Below are 25,428 nucleotides of genomic sequence, written 5' to 3'. Positions count from 1 at the left end.
GGACTTGACAGTAGACATTTGTACAAACGACACCAAAGGCAAGTCGTGACAACATTGGTACGATTGTATGTGGAAGGAGTGTATATGAAAACGATGTTGAGGAATGAGGGCCCATATAGTGTACAAGAGTGACATACGGTGGAGGGGGGGGAGGATCATTTCATCGTACGGTTATGCTTAGGGATAATACTACTGCCAACTTATCAAAACTATATGGTCATTATTGGGAACAACACTCAATCTCAGTAGGGGGGTGTGCAATTTACTCTCTGAGCTAGGATAACATAGTGGTATCAGAGTCAGTGATCTCGCCGACTTGTGTGGGGAGATATAGCATCAAGTGATGGACAATGGTGGTTGAATGCACTACAAAAGATTGGCAAAGAGCTCAACGATGGTGTTGATATTCCATTAGATATATTGGAAGCATGTTTGAGTAAGGTGAATCAATCACCTTTAAGATTATACAGAGAATCCTTGCTTTGATTGAAGCTGCATTGAGACAACTCAGTTCATTGAGACACCATGACAAGGAATTCAAGTTAGCAGTTGCAACATTTCTGAGTGAGATTTTGAAATCTTGGCTCCTAGAGCACTATGTGATGATGCCACCTTGATAGAGATATTGCACTTGATAATTTTCCGAGCCTTGATGACATCAATAGCAATCCCTTTGCTAGGAACTTGACAATACTAGAGATTTGTGCAAATATCAAATTGAATAATCTCCTCGTAGATCTAGGATTGCAAGCTTTGATCTGTGATATGTCTCTTGACTTTTTGGGACCATAAAGGAGCACCATGATACTAGACTTTCTTTGACATGGATATTTTTATGATTTCATGCATTGATGAGATGGATATAATATTCCTACTTTTCATAACTACACTATGGACTGTTTATAATAAAAAATGCATCCCTTCTATTGCAGTAATTAGATTGGTCAATAGTTTATTCGAGCATTATAAAGAAAACATCTAAAATGCACAAGGCTAAGGAGGTTGCCGATGGCAATAAGAGTGATGAAGAAAATGAAGGCACACGAGGATATGCAAGAATCTGCTACCACCCTGCAAGTGGAGAAAACCTAAGCCTACACGACAAAAGCAAGGTTGAAATTGCATGTAGCTTGTTTGGATGCCAACATTGATCAATCAACTTCATGGAGAAGTAGACATGACTAGTGATCCTTTTTGTAGGAAAAGTTCACCGTTGGTCGAATATGGAGTTTATCCTTAGATTGTGCACGAGGCATGCCTAATTACAATCTCTGTGTGTGAGGGGCTTCCTCATGGAACCAACATGATCTACTTGAGCTACTATGAGATTCTTGAAGAGATTGATGAGCATGATGGTAGAAAGGCTTTGGCTTGGAGCATCAATGTGTTTTACTCTTGTCTGAAACTATTGTAATTTGAAGTGCTACTATTATTAATATGAGGTTCCTTTGAAAGATGTATTTTCTATTCGTAGTTTGATTATTTTTTTTTCTTGGCGATCCAATTTCAATTGCATTTGTACGACAACATAGTGTTCAAACATTGCTAGCAATGTCTATGCTTGGTTTGAGATCCTAGAGCTTCATCGACAAACTGTTTGATGATGGATTGCTTGAGGGAAAGCAATCTTTGGGCAGCAAGGATTTGCAATGTACTTAATTTTTAGAAGCTTCTTAATTAGGTTAATTAATTAAGTGGGACTCATTTGATTAACTAGTTTAATTATTAAATAAAGGGCCTTAAATAATAAAATAAATAAATAATGTTATATGATGTAAATCTCTAGATGCTTCTTGGAGGCCTTTACAAGGGGGAGATGGTTGGATGTTGTGAATTATATCTAGAAGTTGAAGGTTGAAGGTAGTTCATGTTGTTATGTGGAGCCTAATCAGACTTGGAGGTTAATTTTTTCCCCACTTCATTTGGTGCGGTTTTCTCCTAGATTTTAGTATGGGGGTTTGGGGACAGCCCCCCTTGCGGCGTCTTGGGGTAGAGCCCCAGGTGTAGTACAGGGTGGGGTCGAGGGGCAACACCCCCGCAGGGGTTTTCGGGGGCAATGCCCTTGAAAGCTCAAATGACTTTTTTAATTGTAAAAGGTGTCGAGACTTATTTTTTTATTAGTCGGCTTAGTCTAGCCCTAATTTTGTAAGCGGCAAAAAGCTTGTCTAAAATGGCTTAGGGTTGGGGATTGTAGAATGTAAGATGAGATAGTAGCTTCTTGTGGTGGTATTGAGCTGTAAGGGATTGCAGATTGTAATCCAGTTGTAATCACTAGATAATAAGAATATTGGACTTGTTGTTTGGTGGACGTAGACTAGGGATTGGGTGAACCGCGTTAAATCTTTGTGTCTTGTGTTCTTTTTTGTGTGCATTATTTATTTCCTGATATTGGATATATTTGCATGTAATTGTTATTTCTGTTCATTGTTATTCCTAACAGTTCATGCACAATTTCAGAGGTGGAAGATCCTCCCTAGTTTGCATTCACAGCTTTTGGTGCTCCACAACAACCCAAGTTTGCTGTTGGAAATATCATTATGATATTTCACATTGTGTGTCCAGTTTGTGAAAGTCTTCATTTGAAGACATATCTGTATTTACTCAGCTCTTGTCCAAAACTATTGTAATTTCAAGTGCTACCATTATTAATATAAGGTTCGTTTGAAAGATCTATTTGCTATTCATGTTTTGATTATTTTCTGTTCTTGATGATCCAATTCAATTGCATTTGTACTACAACATAGTGTTCAAACAATGAACAAAGGGACTTGCTGCTATAGGCAAGTTTGACATTTGAGGACTGCCATTGGACTTGGTCATATGACATCGACACAAACTAAATTGAAGCTAAGCTGTGAGAACAACAATCGTACAACCGTATGTGGAGGGTGTGCATTCGTACAAGGAGGGCCTGCACAATGTGTAGGAGTGATGTATGGTGTGGGGGGGTGGTGTGGGGTGGGGTGAGGTGGGGGGGGGGGGTTGGGGGGGTTCATTCCACTGTACGACTATACGTAGGGCTATTACTAGTGGGAACATCATATTGACCTTACAGTCACTATTGGGTGCAATGTTCAATCTTTGCAAGGGGATATGCGGTTGACTCTCTCAGCTGGGACATCACATTAAGGCATCTACCCCCACCTTTGTCTCCAGAAGTGTTAAATCTTTGGATTTCTTTACTTCAAACAAGTGTTTCAACTTTTGATGCTTCTCAAAGCACTGAAACCTCTTAACCACATTACATTGAGGGCTCATCTTTGAGGAATCACTCATAATTAGAGAGGATATTCCTCCCTTTGCTAGCCCCAAACAAGAAGCCAGATCCAAAAGGACCTCTTTGTTTGCCACATCTATATGAACTAATGCCACCTTAATTTGGTCCCCCATATCTTAGACACTATAGAGTTTGGCCACTTTTGCTTCCTTTCTCTTGGCTTCCAACATTTTTTTAGCCACACTGTGATTTCCTAACATTTGAAACACCTGATTGGAAGGTATTTGTAATCAAGCTTTTGTATCCCTTTCCTAAGGATTGATTTTAAGTTAATTGCTTACTTGACTGGTTTGCTCAAATCAATTCCAACACAGATTCAAGCATAGGAGGCCATCAACAAACTTTGGATGTAGTAGCCCAATGAATCATCGATGACCTTGAAAACCTCCTTTGACTAGAGCTCATAAGGGCTTGTGCATGCAAGTCTTAGGGAGGAATATCTCTATCAGGCTTCCTTAAGCGATCAAAACTAGGTAACTAGGCACAGATTCAAAGGCTTGTGTTGCCCATGGCCAAGGGCAAGATTCTATCTTTATCTCTCTTTAAATTAAGGATACTCTGAATAAATTCCAATGCCATATAATCTATCTCAGGTGGTGGATACAAACTCCATTTCTAAATCTGCATTCTTCGTGAGCCTTTCAGCTGATTAATTCAAGAGTCTCTGAGATCACCAGCTTCGGAATCACATCATCGATGTCAGTATTCACATTAAAAACAGATTTCATGGATTTTTTTTCTTAACCACTCTCTGTACCACATATACTCTCGAAATAGATAACCCAGCTCTTTGATAATTCATCACCAGTAAATCCAAATCACTCAGTTCTGGTCTGAAGATCCATATTACCTGATCTCAGGTTGCGGCCCTTTTTTTTTGCTCCCTGTTCCATAGTTAGCTTAAGGATGCTGCCTTCCTTGCTACCTTTCAAAGTTTCAGAAGAAAGGCCTCTTCAGCATTAATGTCTGAGATGTGGTTTCTTTTGTGGCTTGTCATGGCATGGAAATACTTGTATTAATCTCCACTCCTAGTCTTTATCATTTGAGATTCCATTTCCTTCTTTTGATAGTTCTATTGAAGATTTGGAAATGTCTCTTTGTTCAATTCTATCAACTTTTCATCCATAACCTATTTCTTATATTTTGTTTGGAGTCTTCAACTTCAAGCTCAATGTTCCTATTGTTAGATTCATTCTTTTAATCGTTAAGTTGGTCATATTTCATTCTTTGAGTTTTTATTTCAACATTATTGGTGTTATCTACCAAAGTTAATTGTCTGAATCTAGGAATGTGGTTGTATCATAAAGATCACGATTCAACCTTATACGTAGGTGCATAATGTATGTTTCCATCTGTGAAGGTTATATCAGTTTTCCTCTTTTACTGCCAAGTTACAATGAAATTATTCTACAGTATTCCCACACTGCTTTCCCTTGTTTTGCTTCATCTCAGCTCATCTAGAATTTTCGAAGGCCATTTACAGAACAAATTTCTCTCCTATTATCACACTCATTTTAATAATTCATACAAGTGTATAGTACATATCATTTTTAGAACCACAGCCCTTCAAATGGAAGGATATATATTGTAGAACTAATGAAATGTGGAGGTTACTCCGAGTTTAATGCCATGGGGTTACTAGGATAGTGCTGAATTGTGTTAAATTTTCTCTGTCCATTACTTAAGACTTAAACCATTAATCAGCAGTGTATAAGCTATTTTTTTGCTATCTTAGTCAACCTCGATTGCTTGAATTGAATTTCTTCAAGGTGCACTGGAAGCATCTAGTTGAGATTTAACAGCTCATATCATATTGGAAATCTGGGTGTGTTTACACTAATTTATCATCTTTTGGACTCTAATTCATTCCAGTCTTCTCGTGCAATTGTGTTTAGAAATATACAGAGAATTTCTTCCTTATAATTTATGATGGTATTTGTTGTGTGCAAATTAACAGTCAACTCAAGGTTAACACCAAAGAATCATAGCTCAATTCACTGAGTGCAGATTGGGGAGGGGACACTGATATTTATTATTTGATGATGCCATTCACTAAGATTTAAAACTCTGGACGTGTTATAAAAAAGGTCAGTACTATGCCCTGAACCACTTTGGTGGGATGGTTTGTCGATCTTTGGTTTTCAACTGAGGAGGTATTAACTTAGACTCTTGCTGCTGTTTTGGTTTGCAAAAGTATTTGGGTTTGACATAACACGTTTCAGCAAAAAAAGAAAAGGAAGCCAAGGTTAACAATAATTTTTTCGAAGTTAGAATTGTCTCCATCTGAATTTGATCAATTCTACTAAGAGGTATCAGATATCTTGTGCAGGGCTTCAATCCTTACATATGGTTTGTGAAGTCAAGTATTCATTTGCTGCCCATGGTTAGAAAGTGGGGATCGTTGGAAATCAATGCCCATGCGAAGATGGTGCTGAATATGAGCTGTGACTGGTCTGACAAAAGAAATTGAAGAACTTTGTAGATCTCCCTTCTCTAGCTAACTCATCCTGATGATAGATCATTGAGTATGATCTAAACTGTCGATGAAAAAATTGCTTACATATTAAATTCCACAAACTATCAATTTAATGTCTCTTATGTTAAAGGTGCTGGACATATTATGTTTGGAAATGAGGTGTCAATGTATCTTGATGGTGTAAATAGTGGAATGAAAAAGGTAGAGTCTTAGCAATTGGTTTGGAAGTGAACCCCCCTTCCTGGAATTAATGTTGATGAAAATGAAGTTAATAAACTTATTGCATCCGTAGGAACACCATCACTCAAGGAGGTCCCAATGAGACCACTTGTTTTTTTTGCAAGACAACACATTTGCTTGGAAATGGTGTTCAATATTGAGTTGGTTGGGCTCTGAAGTTACTGTTGTCGAATTTGCTTTTGATACAGTTTTCGCTGTGGATGGGGAAATTTAGAAGACATCAGAAAAACATAAAATGAAACTTACAAAGAAAATTTAGGTGACTGGTGTTGATGCATTAGGATCAGGTGCAAAGCTAACAGTAGAACCAGCTCCAGGAGGTGAGCTGACAACTGTTGAGGCATATGTAGTCAATGTTTTCATAGGTAATTACCTTATATACATATATGTCATCATATAAAAAAGTACTAAGAAGGATGAACTTTGTATTAGTGTTGCATGTACAACATAGCTCATGCAGGAGAATACAACATAGATGCAAAGCTAGAAACTTGAATTTTTAACACACATCTAGAGATAGCATTGGTCGGGAAGACAAGAAGTAGGTGAAGACACTTCACATTTCATATGCAGTTGGGAAATTCCCCTTTATGGCAAAACACAAGGCCAAATTTATTAATGATGCTGATGCAATGATGAAAATAACTGTAGAGAAACTGAAAATCCTAGGTGTCCATACCATGAGCCCAAAATAGAGTTGAGTTGTGAAGCTGCAATTGCTTCTCTACGGAGTATTTTGTGAAGACATTGCTAGAATATATTTCATACACAACATCCAGTGAAGCTATCAACGAAGCTGCCCTTGCAACGTTTAACAAACCCGTGCACATTTGGATTTCTGATTACATATGTGGTGGATATCATATATTCATTTAATTTTGTCTGTTTGGCTATTGGATACCAATTACTGGGATGATGATCGTTTGATAATGCTGTTGAAAATTGTTACCGTCTTTAGTTTTAAAAAATGCAGGAGATTTTTTAGTAAGCTGTGTTACTCTTTAAATAAAGGCAATGCTTCGGATGCAGTACAACTTTGAACTGAGATCTGGTTACATTACACAGTTTTGAGTATTTGATTTGAGTTTGGGAACAGAAACAATGACACATTAAATATGCTAGAGAATTGGAAAACACAGTAGTTCATATTTTCTGTCACGTTCTTTTTATATGTTAATTTAGATCTGGTTTAAATCTTTACAAAAGCTCAATTGTTATGAGGAAAATATCTTGGATACCTATTTGTGTGTACCTTTTGTTTCATATGGTAAATTTCATTGAAGCAAACTACTTTGCTTAAGGTTAAGGGGTTCACGGTATAATTGGAGATAGTGGTAGTTATTTTATAATCATGATTGTGGGGGATCAACTATATAATAGATGGAGGTATTTTTATACGTCAACCCACCTGACTTGCAAGAACTATATAAATTTAAATTCAGTGTATTGCACACGACATCAGAGAATAAGTATGTTTGAATTCATTACATTGCTCAACACATGAAGGAATTTTGTGTGTTTGAATTCATTACATTGTTCAACACATGAAGGAATTGTGTGTGGGTGTGTGTATTCTTCTGTACATTACTCGTTCTCTATGCTGGCAGATTTGATCCTGGACCTTTTCAAACACAATCCTGGGCATAATGCAATCCCTGTTGCTACTAGTTGTTACTTGCCAATTTGCACGATAAAATGTTGCATAAAAAGGAGAAAATACCAATTTGTTTTAAACGATATCTAAATATATCAAGTAAAGGATATTATCGAAACATATATCTATTTTACATTGAGCACATGTATGATAAGGATGGATAATATCAAATGGTTGCTTGGTATGTCTTCAATTTTATTCACATTATGGAACAATCCAAGGGGTTTTGACCAAGGCAAAATCTCTTCCATGGTATACTCCAATGGTATCTGTAGATACTATCAAGTGTAGAAACCCAGAGCGAGCAAGTTTTAGGAGATAATGAGCAGTTGAAACGGTGCATGAGAGTTAAATATGTAGTTGTGGAGATTATTTTAGTGACATGCAACTAAACCTGAGAATAATGTGGTCCATCCATAACTTTATTATTGGGAAATAAATTTGATGACTAGATACTAAATGTAATGATTGATCACAACCATAGTTCCCAGACTTGGACTTGGCAAGGCTGATTTGACTTGAGATAGCAAGAAATGTGCAGGACTTGGCAAAAGCTATGTTTCTAGGGAGTTTTGCCTCGGCCGAGATTCTAGAGTCATTGGGAACTCGAAGAGTCCATGAACTATGATCACAATAATGGAGTCTCATCTCACACAAAGCTGAGTTACTATTATTTCTTATATTAGTCGAGAACAATAGGATACACAATATAAGCCATTATGGTCTGGGAGGCAGTCTTTAAAGTATATCAATAGTGCCCAACATAGAACCACTATTAATTACAATTACAGATATCACATCTTACTCTTCATTTAAGCATATCAATAGATGGTAGCTAAATATTATGCACGCCACAACCTTCCCTTGAAACCTCAATTACATTAGTTGCATTTACCATTGAAATGTTGAGAATAATATTGACTACATTAATAGGCCTAGCGATGTCTTGAATGCTAGTGTAGACAGTCCCTTGAAGATCGTCAACAATACAACGCACACAATTTAGTCAATAGAGTATATATGTGCGGTCATCAACAAGAGTAAAGTTTTTCACAATTTCATACTGCTCGGAATTTCTATGTTGAAGTTGAGAAGGGAATTTAAAATTTTTTTTTTTAAAGAATCATTTTCTTTTGTGATTTAATTATCTAAGCTTTATTTGGACTTCATTCCTTGATATCAAGTTTAGCATTCGCAAATACGTCTCCAAATGTTTTACACCCTTTAGAATCCATCTCTTAGTAGAACAATTTTTTGCAAGGGTGAATGGTTTGTTATTATTAATTAACAAAAGGACATCCCATCTCTTAGAACAATTTTTAAATTTTTTTTGTAAGGGTGGATATTTTGTTGTTATATGCAAGACTTTCCATGTCAATCTACAGTTGTTAGGACATGTATTAATGCCATGTGGACTTATTGTGTTTCTCAAAATCCCAAAGGCCTTAATATACTATAGAAAACTAACGAGGTAAGAAAATATCATCAAAGGTTTAAGTTCTTTCCACACACGCATAAAAACAAGAAAGATTTAAAGAAACATGCCTTGCTTTCAAAATGCTCCTTTGAATTTTTAGAGATAGGCAACATAATGGGATGATGACTTTTAGTGATTGGAAGGCTTTTGTTTTATAGATCTTGGATGAGAAATAGGTGATTTTTAAGATAGTTTCTAGACATAACAAGGAGATAATTTTTTTATATGAGAAAGTGGAATCACTAGATTGATGCACTCGTAGACGGAGAAGATCAAGGAAGAATCAACAAATGGGATTTGAGTATATCCAACTAGAGAATGTGTCTTCTCACACGTGAGGAGAGTATTTTGATTAGTATTTTTAGGGGAAGAGAAACCTAACAACTATAACAAATAACTTGCTAAAATATAGCTTAAGGTGGTTAGAAGGTTTTATTAAACTTTTGGGAGGTAGAGTATTGATTGATCTTTGAAAGGCAATCAAAACATTGAACCTAATGTGAAGAATATTGTTGAGGGTGTCAATGTTGGGGGTTGTTGGATATAATATTGGACTTGGACTCAATTTGATACATTGATATTGTACTTGGTGATTATATTGTTGTGGTAGTAGAGTGGGGCTTGGTCGAATATCTTGTTATCAAACTTAGAGATTTTTGATACTTGTGTATTATACTTAGGTTGTTTTGATACCTTAGCATTGGACTTTGGATTCAATATTTGACTTGGATTCAATTTGATAAAATGGATTCGTCTTTTCTATAAAATAAATGATTAGAACTCTTCGTGCCCAATTCTCAAGACAAAAACAACTTTACAACAGTTGAAGAATTGTTATTCTCTAATTCATATATGAATTTTACTAAGGTTCAACTCCCTTGTTAGATGTTCAACAAAAGTACTTTTAAATGTGAATTACTTTTAACCATAAAGCAATAAGGTATCTTGTGTATTCTTGGATAGAGGGAAAAATTAGATAAATAAAAAATGAAGTAAAACGATCAACACATATAACAATGGAAATACATAGTTTTTCCATCAGCATGTGCATTCAAGAGAAACAATAATAGATTAACTAAATATATAGAACCTGCATTATTTATGGATCCAATAATAAAAAGTAACTCCACAGTTCAATATTGATTCAAGAATAAACCAACAAAGAATATCCAATTATTGACAACAACGATCACAACTTTCCCCTTTTTCAAATTATCCACCAATTGTTGATTCTTAGGTGCACTTGGATCAAATGTGAGTCGTGTTTGATCATTGGATGTTGAACTCTGTCCTTTCAATGAGCTTATATATTCAACCATTGCATTTATTTCTGCCTTCAACTTTTTCTTCTCAATTCCATCTTCTTGAGATTGCAAAACAATTTGCTTGGTCGATGATTCCACCCAATGCTCTTTTGTTTCACAATTGATTACTTAGGTTTATGCGAGTAACTTCAAAGTTGCTCAGATCAAGCTCATACGTACCCTCCTTGTAATATATGTAGCCACTTCTGCAATGCTTTTGCCTGTTACGTTGTCAAATACTTTCCTAATGGTGCTTTTAGTTCTCTTAGGTTTTGGAGTCTTAGTAGTGTACTTGCTCACAATATCATCTATAGGAAAGCAAACAGGTACCAAACTTTGTTTCTTATTTATTGAAGCGACTAACCAATTTGGAGTGGAAAAAACAACTTTTTGAGGTTCATTGCTCTTGGTTGGAGTATTCATAATTTTTGTTCTCTGAGGAGATGTGCCCATTGTCATATGCACTCGTTGATGATTGTCAATAAGTTCGCCAACTAGTTCTTTGTTAGGTTCACTGTCAACTTGAATGGCTTCATTAGATCTTGCTGGTGTTGACATCTTGGCTTTACTCTTGGAATGGGTTTTCTGCACTGAGGAAGTATCAATACCTTTCACACTACTAATTCTTGAAGATCTCCTATTACCTACAAGTTTAAGGGCAGCATTAGAATAGTTGGGATCAATTAATTTTTTAACATGTTTGCTCCTTTTCATCTTTAGCCAAGAATTTGTTCTTTTAAAGATAATTTTTGTCCTTTCAAGAATGTTATCTTCTTCAGAATCCCAATTTATAACAACTTGTTTGGAAGTCAGAGACTCAGTTGCTTGAGTGTTAATAAGATTTGACTTATCTTCTTTAATACTTGTCGTGTCCACATCCATACTCAATTGATACAACTTAATATGAGAAATGGTAAACTTGGAAGATTCTCTTTTTTGCATTTTCAGCTCATTTGCACAATCCTCCCAAAAGTCTTCAACATTATGAACATGCAAAAACTTTACATTGGGTCCAAACAAGTTATGAAATATCTCCTTGCTATCAAAATTCAGCCCAGCATGATAGAAGCCAAAAGATAAGTTAACTAAATATGAACTTATACATATGGCATCTTCCATGCTTCTACAAGTTAATTTGCCTAATTTAAGTGGGAAGATAATATTTGATACTTCTTTGTGACAGTAACTAGTTGCTGAGACACTTCTACTAGGATAAAACAATCAAGGGCATATCTCAGAAGTCGCATAGGTTCATCATCAAAGCCTCCTATCTTCAAATAGGTTCATCATCAAAGCCTCCTATCCTCAAATAAGTAAATTTAGGATACTGAATCTATATGCTCCCATAAGATTGAACAAGTTTATGAGACTCAAAAGAGAATCTACGATGAGGAGAACCTATCATTTCAAAACATAGCTTCCCGGAGCAAATATCATGGATTTTTTGAAAATTTTCAAAGCTTTATTCTTATGCAACCCAAGACAATAATTATACATAGTGATGTTTTCAGTCAAGTGTTCATGAGGTAAAGATTGTAAATCTTGGGTACTAGTTAACATATACATCAAATGAGGACATATAAAAATCTTTCCTTAGGTTCAAAGCCCACTTAAGTTGGTTCCTCAAAGAGCTAGCAATTAACTAAGCCCAGTCTAAAACTATGACTCTTCCAACGCTATCTGGATGTAAAAATACATCCAATCTTCAAATAACATCACATCTAGAGAACCACATATTTACTGTAGCAAAACTATTATATCATGAACCTGTGGAGACACATGATCCTTCTTAAGGGGTTTCAACAGCCTACAACCACCTTTGTAAAATGTTACAATCCAACTCTTCACAATGACGTTCCTAAAGATGTTTGAACTTTTTGAAAACTTTACCAAAGATGATGTAGGAGTCGAGTCGAAAAGCTCTTGCTCTTCAAGACGAAACAGTTTAGACACAAATTCTCAAGTGATTCTTAGCAATAAACTCCCATCCTTTTTCAAAATACTCTTGCTAGGTACATCATACATTTGAATACATTCTTGAATCAATTCTAGAAAGGGATATGCTGGTGGGAAGGTGGAAGCCATAAGAAAATTACAATCCAAGACTTCAGTGGAAAAAGGTTCTTAAAGTTTCTCACATAACTTCTATGTTATTCCCCCTAAATCAACCCCTAGGAGGTTTGTATTTGATATGATAGGTGACTTACTATACAAGCTACGAGTATTTCCAAACATATGAAGAGTAGACCTCATGACTCAAAATCTCTCTTTTGGAAATAAAAGAAGCAATCACTACTTTTTTTATTAAAAGAAGAAAAAAAGGATTTGGGAAATATGAAATTTGCTCGAGGAACAACAATTAGAGTAACTATGAAAGTTCAATCTCTCTCCAGACTTCTGCAACTAGTGTCTAAATCACTTGAGGCAACTTATGCTTCTTTTTACAAAGGATGATTTACCTCATATAGACTTCACAACAGGAACACGACATTAATTATGAGATGAGCATAATGAATCTTTACATGCCATGAGAAAAGGGAGGATGGGACTACTATGACGTCTAGCATTAAATACAAGACAAGAAGCTCAAGTGATATTTTGCCTTCACACACATCAAATCTTTATTTTTATTCCTTTAATCAAAATCTTGGCGCAATTACTAATGATAGCCCTATCTTGAAACATTAATTATCTGTCATCTTTCCACAAATGATCAAGTTATACACGGATGTGTTAGTTCCAGAATGGTGTCCAACTATAGCGCAATTTTTCCTTGAACTTCGTAGCATGTCCAGTGAGGGCCCACCATAAAATGTTGTATGAGAAACAAAGATAAGTTGAATCAAAGGAACCATTGAACTGTTGAACCTAATTCAAAGTGTACAAAGAGGTTCATAACTACTTACATACCATTTGAAACTGATACAAAGTGGTTTAGGATTACTTCAAGAAACTTTGAACCTTTTGACATGATAAAAACAATACATTTTTCATGGAGGTTTTACGGGTCAAACTTGGTCAATAATAGGCAGAGAGAGAGAGAGAGAGAGAGAGAGAGAGAGAGAGAGAGAGAGAGGTACCACTAGGAAAAGGTTCACTAATGGGCCATTGGAAATTGTTTATTGCATCTCAAATTAATAAATTGACAAAAGACAAAACCAATGGTTTAAAATAAACAATGAAAGTAGGAGTGAATCATAAAAAGAAACAAAAAGAAATGGGAACTCTAAAAAATCCTGAACTAACAGATACATTGGTAATGTACTTGATGACTATATTGCCATGGTAGTAGAGTGGGACTTGGTCTAATACATTGTTATCAATCTAAGAGATTTTTGATACTTAGGTATTAGACTTGGATTGTTTTGATATCTTAGCACTAGACTGGGACTTGGTCCACAAGAATTTTTGATCATTCTCAAAATATTTCAAACTTGGAAAAGTTAAGTAGAAGCATAATATATACTTGAATGCTTGCAAATATTTTTAATATAATATACTTGCAATTTAGTATTTTAAGATAAAATAAAATTTTGAGATGCACTTCTTACACATCTTTGAAAAACTAATTGCCTAAATATATTACAAATTATTGGTTTCTCCATAATTGAGCACAAATTTTAAAACTAGCAATGAGTATTGTAGGCATTTCAAATTAGTCATGAATGTAGTAGGCATTTCTCTTGCACATAGTAGATTTATGAGAAGAGAATTGATCCTTGGAGAATAGCGAATATACCTATAGTGTATAAAATAGATTTAATATATCATATTTTGTAAATATAGGAGATAAAATAATATAACCAATGAACTAGATGCACATGCTTTTTTCTTTAGTTTGAACAAATTGCACTATTTTTTGGTGCTAGTGCAATCCATGTGGTAAAACTTGGGCATTGCAACTAGAAACTAGAGCTAGATATACAAACCAAAGGTGTGTTATGCACAAAATGAAATTTGGGCCTAATTAAATTAGATTGAGTTAAATTTAGACTCAGTATTTGAGTTGCTAGAGCATGAATGTGCAAAAATGTATTTTAATTATGCATAATAATATGTATGAGAATAGTATGTGCATCATAAATTAAAGTAACATATGCAAGTATGCCTAAACTAATATGCATGCTCTAAAAATTGCTAGACCATGTTAGGTATTTGTATTTATGAAATGTAATCTCTCAGCTATGGAGAAAGGGAGAAAACCACATGGGAGAAAGCTCCAGTTCAAAAGAGATGAGAATACACAATAGGAAAATCTACATATTCGAAGATACATATACATAATTGGCCAATGTTCTACCTAAAAGAAAATATAGACAATGTTGCACGAAGAATGTCAAACTATGACAAAACAATGTCCATTGTCAATGAAGAATGAGTAATGAATCACCCACAACAATATGATGATTAGACATAGAGACACTTGACCATCAACTTGATACTCTTCAATGGTAGATTGATATATTCTAAGTGTCGAACAAAGACATGTGCCAAGTCTTACAATATGCTTCCCAATCTATTGTATACATAAGGATTACATAAAATATACCATCAATGACAAGTTCAAGGAAGAATGACACTTTACCTTACTACATACAACATAGCTCATGCAAGAGAATAAAACATGATATAAAATGATGCAAATATGAATGCAAATGATGATGCCACTAAGAATGTGTTGCAAATTGTCAATGATGCTCATCGATTATACCAATGTGCCAAGGAAACGTAGGAGTAACTGTCGCTTATGTCTACTATTTGAAGGATGGATCTTTGCAACAAATATAGTAGGTGGATAAAAAATTGAGTTCTAAATTTGCATATTTATTTGAATTTATTTTATAAAAAGCTTATAAAAAATTCTAAAAACATTTATTATAATTACAAAACCAAGTTGAATCATGAGAGTACAACTTTTAATCACAACCACTATAAACTAACAACACCACTATAAAATGCAAAAAACATATGCACACTTTCAACACAACTTACACAAAAAAGAGGGTTTGTATGAACACAAATGAAGCCTTGGTACTTGCAAAAAAGGAATTATACTTATGTCTAAAAAATACAGACATTGAAATCCGAAACTGCCTACACTAATGTGTAGAGCACAAAATTTTGTCCCAAACAGGAAAATAATATTTAGACAATGGAGTTTAGATGACATATGATGTTTGAAAACCATCTATGTAAGTACAATGTTTGAATCACCACCACACCTTTGAACTTCAAATAACTACAACTTTGGTCTCATATGTCCTATTTGGATAATTTAATCTTTGGATTTTTGAACTTCCTTAATGTAATGCCAACCTTTAATTTCACTAGAAAGCTCCATTTTTTCCTTGCAATATAAAACAATGAGGATGACATCCAAATTCTACCGAAGTATGCAATCAAATATCTCAAAAGATATTGTGGCCTCTGATCTTGTATAATATTTAGCTATGAAGATAGCCACCCATGATCTAGATGCAATGAAATGTACAATAATGAGAAAATGAATATAAAAATAATAAAGTGTATTCCTATCAACAATGCAATATAGTACAATGGATGATCATACATAGGAGAGCCCTTAGCTATATATCTAAGGTGACTAATAAAATCGAATGAGACAATGACAAGTATACATGATAATCAAGAGAAAACTTATTGAACATGTGCAATAAATATGGAGAGTGATAAAGAGATAAATGCACTAAAGGTGGAGTCAACACTTAAAGTGGACACCTAAATCCCAACTACTATGCAATTCCCTAAGAAATCTTAAGTGCAATTAGGACTTAGTGTCAATTGACCAAGCTAAAACACTTTATATATACTAATTAATATTTTGGGTTTAGGTAAGTGCTAGTATGAAATAACAATGATTGGGTTTTGTACTTATGTAGATTGTTTTGTAGTAGGGACTCATTTTGATTATTTTTAGTGAAGTCTTTGTTTTGTTAGTATGTAGTTATTTTCTATGTGATGGATATTTAGAAATAAAATTAATACAAATTCAATATGTTTTGTTGAACATTTATATGTTTAAATCTAATGTTCTTCTTAGATAGTTAATCTTTTACTAGGTACACAATCCTTGATTGCATTTATTGGCATCAAAGCTGTATTTTTCATTGTGTTGAGAGTAAGTTTTTCTAGTGTTGGAGTAAATGTTGGCTACTATTTCTTGAGAAATTTTTAGATTCAAAATCCTTGCAAATCAACTACTTCATAAAGTTTAGAGTGCCCTTCATCCTTGTTAGGAACCTATACAATGTTCTAATGTGTCAATCCATGTCATCCATGATTCTTGCAATCTTCCCTTTTATCTTGTTTATACGACATTGACCCTATTCGTTTAATTCACAAGTCCTTTTGAATCTAGAAATTTCATTTTGAACTATCTCAATAGTCCTTGTCACTAGTGTTATGAATTTAAGTCTTCGAAGCTTAGTTTCAAGTCCATTGTTAGAGCCAAAAGCTCAGTTTAGAACTTACTCTTCACCTTTGGCAAAGGAAGACTTGCCCAAAATATGAATCTTTGACCTTGTGTTTTTGTTCTTTAATGATTGTTAGAGTCATACACATTATTATAACTTGAATGAGGCTTACCAATTCTTTATTAAATGTTCACTAAGGGAAATGGTATAACATGAGGAGTATTGATCGTGTGGTTAGGCAAAAGAGGGTTTTAAAAACCTTTCTAGGATCCAATATTCTTTCTTGAACTAATAAAGAGCACAAATTCAGAGGAAAGGTTGAAAAGTATTCAAGATAAGAACGTGTACAATCTAGTTTTGAGATTAGGGTCAAATATCAACAAGTAAATCCTTGTTAATTTTAGATGGTTGAAGTATATGAGAGTTTATTGCAAATAGTGATGGGTCATCTAATTCCTTAATCATGCAATAATGGAAGGCATTAGCCAAGAATATTGAGGTGACATTCAAAGAAAAGTGGTAATTTAAGCAAGTCATCACCACCAGCACCACACAAGAGAAGTAAGTACACCATTTTTTAATTCATCTTTTGAGAAATTAGGGTTTTTTATTGAAGAATTAATTTAAAGTGAAGGAAGTTATTTTTTTTGCCTTTTTTCTTTTTTTCCAGTTTAGAAGTATTAAAAGTAGTCCAAATCATGTTTAAGTATTTTGATTACCGATAATTGAATGAGCTAGAAAGCACCTTTGCAAAGGTTAGGGATACTTGGAGAGGTTATATTGATTTGAACAAATTACAGGAAAAGTTAAAGAATGTTAATTGGAACCATGTCATTCAAAGGTTAGTAGAAAGATGATTATTGGAGATAGTCACATTCCTAGTGGCCATCCGATGTAAAAGCTTAGTCATGAAATGCATACCAAGATATGACCCAAATACTTGACAAATTAAGATGAGGGATCCTTAAGTTTTGTCAACCCTTGATCAAGCCTCAATTCATGTTTATTCTCACCTACAGATCAGGAGGCTTATTGACAATATGACCCTACTTTGTTGCAATGTAAAATTGACATTAAAAGTGGTTATTATAGAGGCATTATAGCTAAGGAGTAGTTTGCTATGCAAAGATAACTCATCTAAAAAAATTACAACCTTTATAATCCATATCTTAGTAGAACAATTCTTTGTAACAATGAAAACTTTGTTTTTATATGCAGTACTTTCCATGTGGATTTAAAGTTGACAGGACAATTATTACCATCATAACTACCTATTGTGTCTCTCACAGTCCCAAGACCTTAATATAATATAGAAAAATAATGAGGTAGTTGGCTTGAGAAATAATCTCCAAAAAATATATCATGAGAGGCTTAAGTCATTTCTATTCACGAAGATGCATAAAAGCAAGAAGGAAAGAAAGATTAAAATAATATGCCTTGCTTTTAAAATGCTCCTTTGGATTGAGTTGAAGATAAAGTACCCTTCATTTACTCCATAGATGGAAGAGACAAGTGTACATAAATTTGCTCCATAGATGCAAAATATAGGTGTAGAGGAGTGCAATTACTTGTTAAAACATAAGCATGATCGTACATTAAGGATCGAATTATCATTGATATTTGGTCAATTGGATAAATTTGTATGACTAAAATGAAGATATATACACACACATACAATGGAGAGATTGTTGCCCTTCATTCCTTGGAAAACATAAATCAAAGTGGCAATGTTAATACATTTGTAATGATCCTGATAAATCAACATGATATTAGAGACAAACTGCAAATGTAAGAAAAATATAGGGTTGAAACTTTAAAGGCAAAGGATATTCTTAAAATGCAATATTAATAAGGATATCATTATCTGCCAAAAAAGGGATATCTGGTCATGTTATGATGACTGTGATCAGTATCTTGTGGGAACACTATGTTCAGGTTAGACATATTTAGAGATGACCCTTAAATGAGGCAAAAAGATGGAGATGGAGGAGAAAATTCATGGTCTTCAAATATAGGCAGACCAAGCAAAGATGATAGGGATGACCCATGATTCAAGTGGAATTTTCCACATGGAAAGGGAAGGTCCACGATAAGAAGCAATAAGAAACACAATCACCAGATATATGAGGAGGATCTGATTATAGGATAAGTGGGTCTTGTACACTAGAAATGTGTCACACTCTAAACCATTCTATCCCAACAATTCCATGAGTTGGAATGCTTGGATGCTGGCTTAGAGCTCCCTATCCACAGAGTGCAAGAGGCTAGTATTCAAGCATGAAAGCTCTCAGCTAAGCCTTAGAAATGTGCTTCTTGCTAGTAAACCATGCAACGAGAGGTTCTTTGAGATGAGCAAGAGTGCAAATATCTCGAGGAATCCCTCAAGTATGCAATGCAAGATGGAAGACTAAACTAGAATGGAGATGCAAGATGCAACTATGCTAGAATATGAATGAGAGTGTTACAATACCATTATTTAAAGTATGTGAGATAGATTATTGCAAGAAAATAATTAAACTAGCATATAAGTATGAATCTAAACTAGTGTGCAATGGTAATGAGAGAATGAGACAAGAAATGAGAAGTTCTCCACAAAGCTCCAAAGAAACCTATTAGAAAACCTGCAACGTAACAATATTCAAATGAGGGTGGATCCTTTGAGGGGGAAAGTTCTCTCCCTGTTAAAGTCGTATGGATGGTAGAGATCAAGATGAAGATGGTGGATGATCAACGGTGGAATTCAAAAAGAGGAGTGATCCATGTGCACACACAAGTCAACCAATAGAATATAAGTTGACTTGTCACATAAGACAAAAGTCTCACAAGCCTTTTCTTTTAATTGTAAAATAGAAAAAGGACTTTATGTGTGCACTTTAAGTGGGTTAGAAGAATGGGGTCTTTTATTTAATTAAAAGGGGACATGTTCTTTTAATCAAATAATGAACTTAGGATAGCATAGTCAAACTATAGGTTATAATCAAATAAATTGATTATTAGCAATTTGGTCTAGGTAAATAATTAAATTAATTTAGCCAAAATGTTGAGAAGGGGGCTAATAGTCTAGGTGACCATTTTTATGTGATTACATTTGCCCCTCTTTGACTAATGTGTGATCGATCTGGGAACACATTACGTCAAAGAAAATAAAAGCCAAGTAGGCAGTAATAGAAATAGACATCTGATTCCAAAAAATGAAATGCAGAAAGAGATAGCAAATCTTGCATGTATGGTTTGATAGCGGTAGTCCTAAACACCAGGATAGAGATGATGTCAGAATTCAAGAAGAATACTAACACCTAGCAAAGAAGATAGATCAAGAGCAAGTGAAAAGATCAAACAAATGCTCCTAAGAAGTAGATAGTTGTAGCAAGTATTGATAGACTATTTCTGCCCCCTCGGGATCGAAATTGAAATGAAATAAGGGGAATGTAGAAATGAGCTAGATATGAATAAATTGAGATATAGCAATGTTCAAGATGATAGATGAATGATTAGAACCAAAGAGTGACTATAAGAAACTGATAGGATGCCCCAGTTTGACCAAAGTTGACCGTGAAAGATAAATCATAAAAAATAGGTCAAATCGAGTAGAAAGAGGATTTAGATGTGAAAAGGTGAATAGAAGTAGATATGAAGCATAGAAATGACGAAGACATGAAGAAATGAAGGTGCCCCAGTGATGATTCGAAGATTAGACCTCAAAGGGTCAGCTAACTGCTGAGAAGAAGGTGGAATTTTAAAATGCAATTTTGACCATCAAGATGAACCTAGACTTCAATTTTGATCTCGAAAATGGATCCAGGACGTCGAAATTAGCCAGGGGTGCAATTTTCGTGCAATTTTGAGATGTTTAAAGATTAGGTCAAAATGAGGTCGGAAGCTATAAAAGGGGACCAAGTGTCATTTTCAAAAATTATTTGTCTTTTGTGCCTTGTGGAGAGCTTTTGAGTGGTTGAGAGGCGACAATGGCTTTAGCGAACATTTCGCTTCACCGACATCATTTCGAGTGCAGCCGGTTGCACAATTGGACAGAGCAGTATGGGGTGCCGGTAAGTAACCACTTTTTTGTCATGTTTTTGAGCTTTTTGGGTGTTTTTTCACACGTACGAAGGGTTTTTTGCAAAGTATCGTGTGACAAAATTTTTCGAATAAAGTGTCGCACGACTGTTTCAGGTTCTATTGTATGGGACATACCCATATGTCGCATGAGTCAGTGCGAAATGTCGCACGATAGAAATGTGTCACATGCCTTTACTAGAAGTATCGTACGATACTATTTCAGCAAATTATATCATCCTCAGTGGAAAAAAATGTCGCACAGATGCATTTTGGCATGTTTTTATGAGTTTTGTGCATTATGATCAGGTGTTCGATATGTTACTAATGTTTGCATTTTTTTGTGTTGACAGGAGGTATTTTCGGCATTACATATCAGAGCCCCCAAGGTGGTGGGGCTGCGTGTTGTGGACTTTTTGAGTGATGCTAAGTAGGCCGCCATATCTGCTATGGGTTTGCGATGGGTCATACGGATGCCCCATATACGAGCAAACCATGGTTTGCTGACTGTGTTGGCCGAGCGGTGGCACAATGAGCATAACACCTTTCACTTACCGATTGGAGAGGTGTCTATTACACTGGAGGATGTGTATCGCATCTTGCAAGTGCCATGCCAGGGCGAGCCGGTAAGTTTGTCTGATTGATCGATCATGTTTTTAGCAAGTTGATGTTGATGCCAGTGATACTAATGTCAGGTTGGTGATATGTCACAGGTGTACTATGATCAAACCTCGACAGAGGGGCGAGCATCTATGCAGCAGATGTTCGAGGACGTGACCATCCTAGACTGTCATCTGAGTTGGGAACGACTGATTGATGATTATGGTGCTGGCTACCCTCTTTCGAGTTTGTTATGTCCATTGGTTGCTCAAGCCTTGGTGATCGATAGGAGCCAGAAGGGCTTCCCACTAGGATGGGGCAGACTGCTGGCAGATTTGATTGCTCAACCGTGTAGGATGGCATGGGGGCCAACGATCCTAGCTGATATGTATCATGAGCTCCATGAGATAGTGTACCATGATGGTGGTTCCTGGGCATGTGGAGCAGTGCTAGCATAGATTTGGGCTTGTGAGCACATTGCGGTGATCCAACCATGGGTGTAGCCACGAGAGCGGAGCCAGCCTTACATTTTTTGTTATAGAGGTTTTATCCCACAGAGACATAGTGGGGATGTGACCTATTATCGGTGGGTATTTGATGAGCTGATGATGTTCACATGGCGATCGTATTAGGAGTGTCAGCGGTGGTCAGATTCATGGGAGCTAGACTATATGCAGTATAGTAGGTCATTGGTGGGTCAGAGCACAGATATTGTAGAGCAATTTGTGATCAACCGAGTATGGCGACAGTTTACGGAGCGACAGGGGATATCGGTGGAGATGACCACCTATGCTTGGATGCGTGCTGATGAGGCCCTAGGATGGTTATCGATGCTGGACTATCAAACGGCGGTACGGGATACAACAGCTCTAGTGGTGACTCCTTGGGATTACCGCCCAGATGTGATAGATGCAGGGGCAAATCTGGCATACCTTTATGAGAGGCAAAGGCACCCATTTCCACGATTTACAAAGCCTAATGTATTACCTGCGGGAGGTGGACATGGAGGGGGTGGAGGCAGGAGACAGATGGAGGTTGGAGAGGGATCCCGAGTAGGGATGAGGAGGATGCGAGCACAAGCCATGAGGGAGATGGAGGAGGAGAGAGAAGAGGAGGAGGAGGAGGAGGAGGAGGTGTCACTGAGGTGACGATGGGAGGCACAGACAGAGGAGGTGCAGGTAGAGCAAGCGCAGGCAGAGCAGCTAGCGGGGGCGGAGCAGGTGCGAGTAGAGAAGCCAGCACAGGGAGGTGATGACTAGGATGCGAGGATTCGTGCTATGGATGTAGAGCTATAGACAACTTGGGTAGCCATTATAGTGTGAGACCAGCAGTTGATAGATGGGCAAGCACAGGTGGATGAGCTCCGAAGGGAGTGAGACACTGCCAAGTGAGAGGCATCACATCATGGTGCACGCGCCACTTATTATTATGCCACCTATAGGAGTGTGGTGCCACTAGGGTAGGGACTTCCTGATTACTCAGAGCAAGCAGGCAGATCAGAGGGTGTGGTAGAGTCGCCAGATAGGAGATAGGCTCCACCACCAAGGCCACCACCTCCTTTTGTTGCAGAGGGTGCCAATCAGTCATAGGCTGATAGTTTTGACATTTTGAGTGTATAACATATATTTTTGAGATGGATATCTAGATTTTGGATCTCATTTTGTATATGTACTGTGACACATTGAGATACTGGATTTTGATTTGGCATTTTTGAGTACTTATCTCAAATGGATGTTTTAGCATTTTGGTTTTCATGTGATGTTTCAGTTTCTATTTCTTGCCCATGTATGCATTTGCTTGGATAGTTATGCTCGTGTATCTCTCTTATGTGAGATGTTTTTAGCTCTTACGTGTACGATGTAGACTAGATGTTTCTGAAAACATGTGACACTTGGATAAATTGAATGTGATGTTTAGATTAACCCCTTATGATGACAGGATAGCATGATAGACATGAAATGAAAGCTCAAGAAGATGAAAGATAAAGAAAGCAAAGGAGAAACAATTAGCCAAAATGTCCGCAAAAGGATGAAGAGAGAGCTCTCCCCACACACAGGAATGCAAGACTAGACTAAAAAAATGGACCTAAAATGCAAGTTAATATTCAAAGTGGTTTACCAACAAGAAGCACATAACATTTAGACTCTTAATTTCGTCATTGAGCGTTTATTAGGGACATCATGAGTTCATACAACCATCACTAGTATAACTATGAGGATATGAATATGATCGATATCCGATAGGTATGTGGAAATCCAATCTAAGCATCAAAGACATGTAAGTCAAGATAACTACACGATTAGATTCCCTAAGTTTAATTTAGCAAGATTACACCTATATCAAAGCATAGGCGCCAGGATAAACCCTGAGTGCGATCTTGTAAAACAGTCAAGGATGATACATTTGTAAGTCAAAATGTTGAATAGGACAAGCATAAATTCTTACAACACTATAGACAAACAAAGTATACCCACAAGCAGAAATCAAGAAAATATGTCCCATACCCCCAGTCTTCTAGTCAATGACATCCTCAAAAGACTATTAGGGAGGGAACATGTGACAAAGAAATCATCATAGACAACACACAAAGTAAATAAAGATTAGCATAGCTCAGTTGTTTAAAGTGCGTGTGTGTAAGTCACTTGGCCATTTCTTCAAGACTTGACTTTGATAGTGAGAAATATTGTGACATCGAAGACCGTAGGTAAACTATCTGAAAAGTGTTGAAAAACACTAGATGTCAAGGTGGGGGAAGTGTTGAGAAACACTATTTTGTGAGTTGTCAAAGAAACCCTAATGCACAAGAATACGTCAATAAGCTAAGTAGCTATGCCCTCGAGATGAGAACAAGAAACAATTTCAAGCTAGGAAATGTGTAGCGAAGTAGGTGATTGAGACTGATAGACATAGGTGCAAGGGTTTCAAGTAGCACCTATTTCCAGGTTTTCACCACTTGATAGATTTTTGCAGGACTTTTTTCCAAATTTTTTGTATTTTTTCAATTTTTCAATTTTTTTGGTGATACATCAAAGTGCCTATTGCTAGGTTTTCACTAAGATGATCATTTTTTCAGGGCATTTTCTGATTTTTAGAATTTTTTAAGGATCATAGATATATACAAGATAACTGAGTAGCAAGCCTCTAAGCATAGAACTTCTTCAAATGTAGGATGTTGATAGGCTTTGCAAGATCTTCCCCTTCAAGATTAGACAAATGATAAGCACCAGACCCAAATGCTGCTGTGATAATGTAAGGACCCAACCAGTTAGGTTCAAATTTCCCGTTTTGCTCTTAATGTTGTTGATTTTTTGGATTCTCTCTAAGCATGAGTTCACCTACTTGAAACTCACAAGGGTGAACTTTCTTGTGATATTGAGTGGACATGCACTTCTGATAAGCCCTCATGTGATCAAAAGCAGCCTTACGCCGTTCATCAAGAGTCTCTAATTCCTGTAATCGCATAGCTCTATGGTCCTCATCAGTTATCAACCCATGTAAGGAGACTCGCAAAGAGGGGATCTCAACTTCTAATGGGAGAACAGCCTCAGAGCCATAGACTAGAGAAAAAGGCATAGCCCCTGTAGGAGTATGAATAGAGGTTCTATAGGCCCAAAGTGCCGAATTTATTTGCAAGTGCCAATCTTTCCCAGACTTGTGAACTGTGCGGTGTAGGATTTTCAGTAGTGTTTTATTAGAGGCCTCAGCTTGGCCATTCCCTTGGGGATAGTAAATAGAGGACTAGTGTTGCTTAATTCGAAATGTTTTGCACAGTTTCTTTAAGTCCTTATTCTTGAACTACCCTCCCTTATCCGTAACAATAGAGGATGGGATACCATATTGAAAAATGATGTGTTTTAGTATAAATAGGGCAACATGTTTTCTTGTAGCAGCAGATAATGGTACAGCTTCAACC

At 36.2% G+C, this 25,428-nt stretch overlaps 1 pseudogene; it reads left to right on the top strand.

Moving 5' to 3' along the window:
- The first annotated feature begins 983 nt into the window (after positions 1-983).
- Positions 984-21,339, top strand: LOC149559595 (dihydrolipoyl dehydrogenase 2, mitochondrial-like; annotated as a pseudogene).
- The last annotated feature ends 4,089 nt before the right edge of the window (positions 21,340-25,428 follow it).

Source organism: Cupressus sempervirens, chromosome 5 (genome assembly GCF_028749045.1).
Source record: "Cupressus sempervirens isolate cs-2001-9-10 chromosome 5, ASM2874904v1, whole genome shotgun sequence".
In the NCBI taxonomy this organism is placed as follows: domain Eukaryota; kingdom Viridiplantae; phylum Streptophyta; class Pinopsida; order Cupressales; family Cupressaceae; genus Cupressus; species Cupressus sempervirens.
This window is presented reverse-complemented; position numbering and strand designations above follow the sequence as displayed.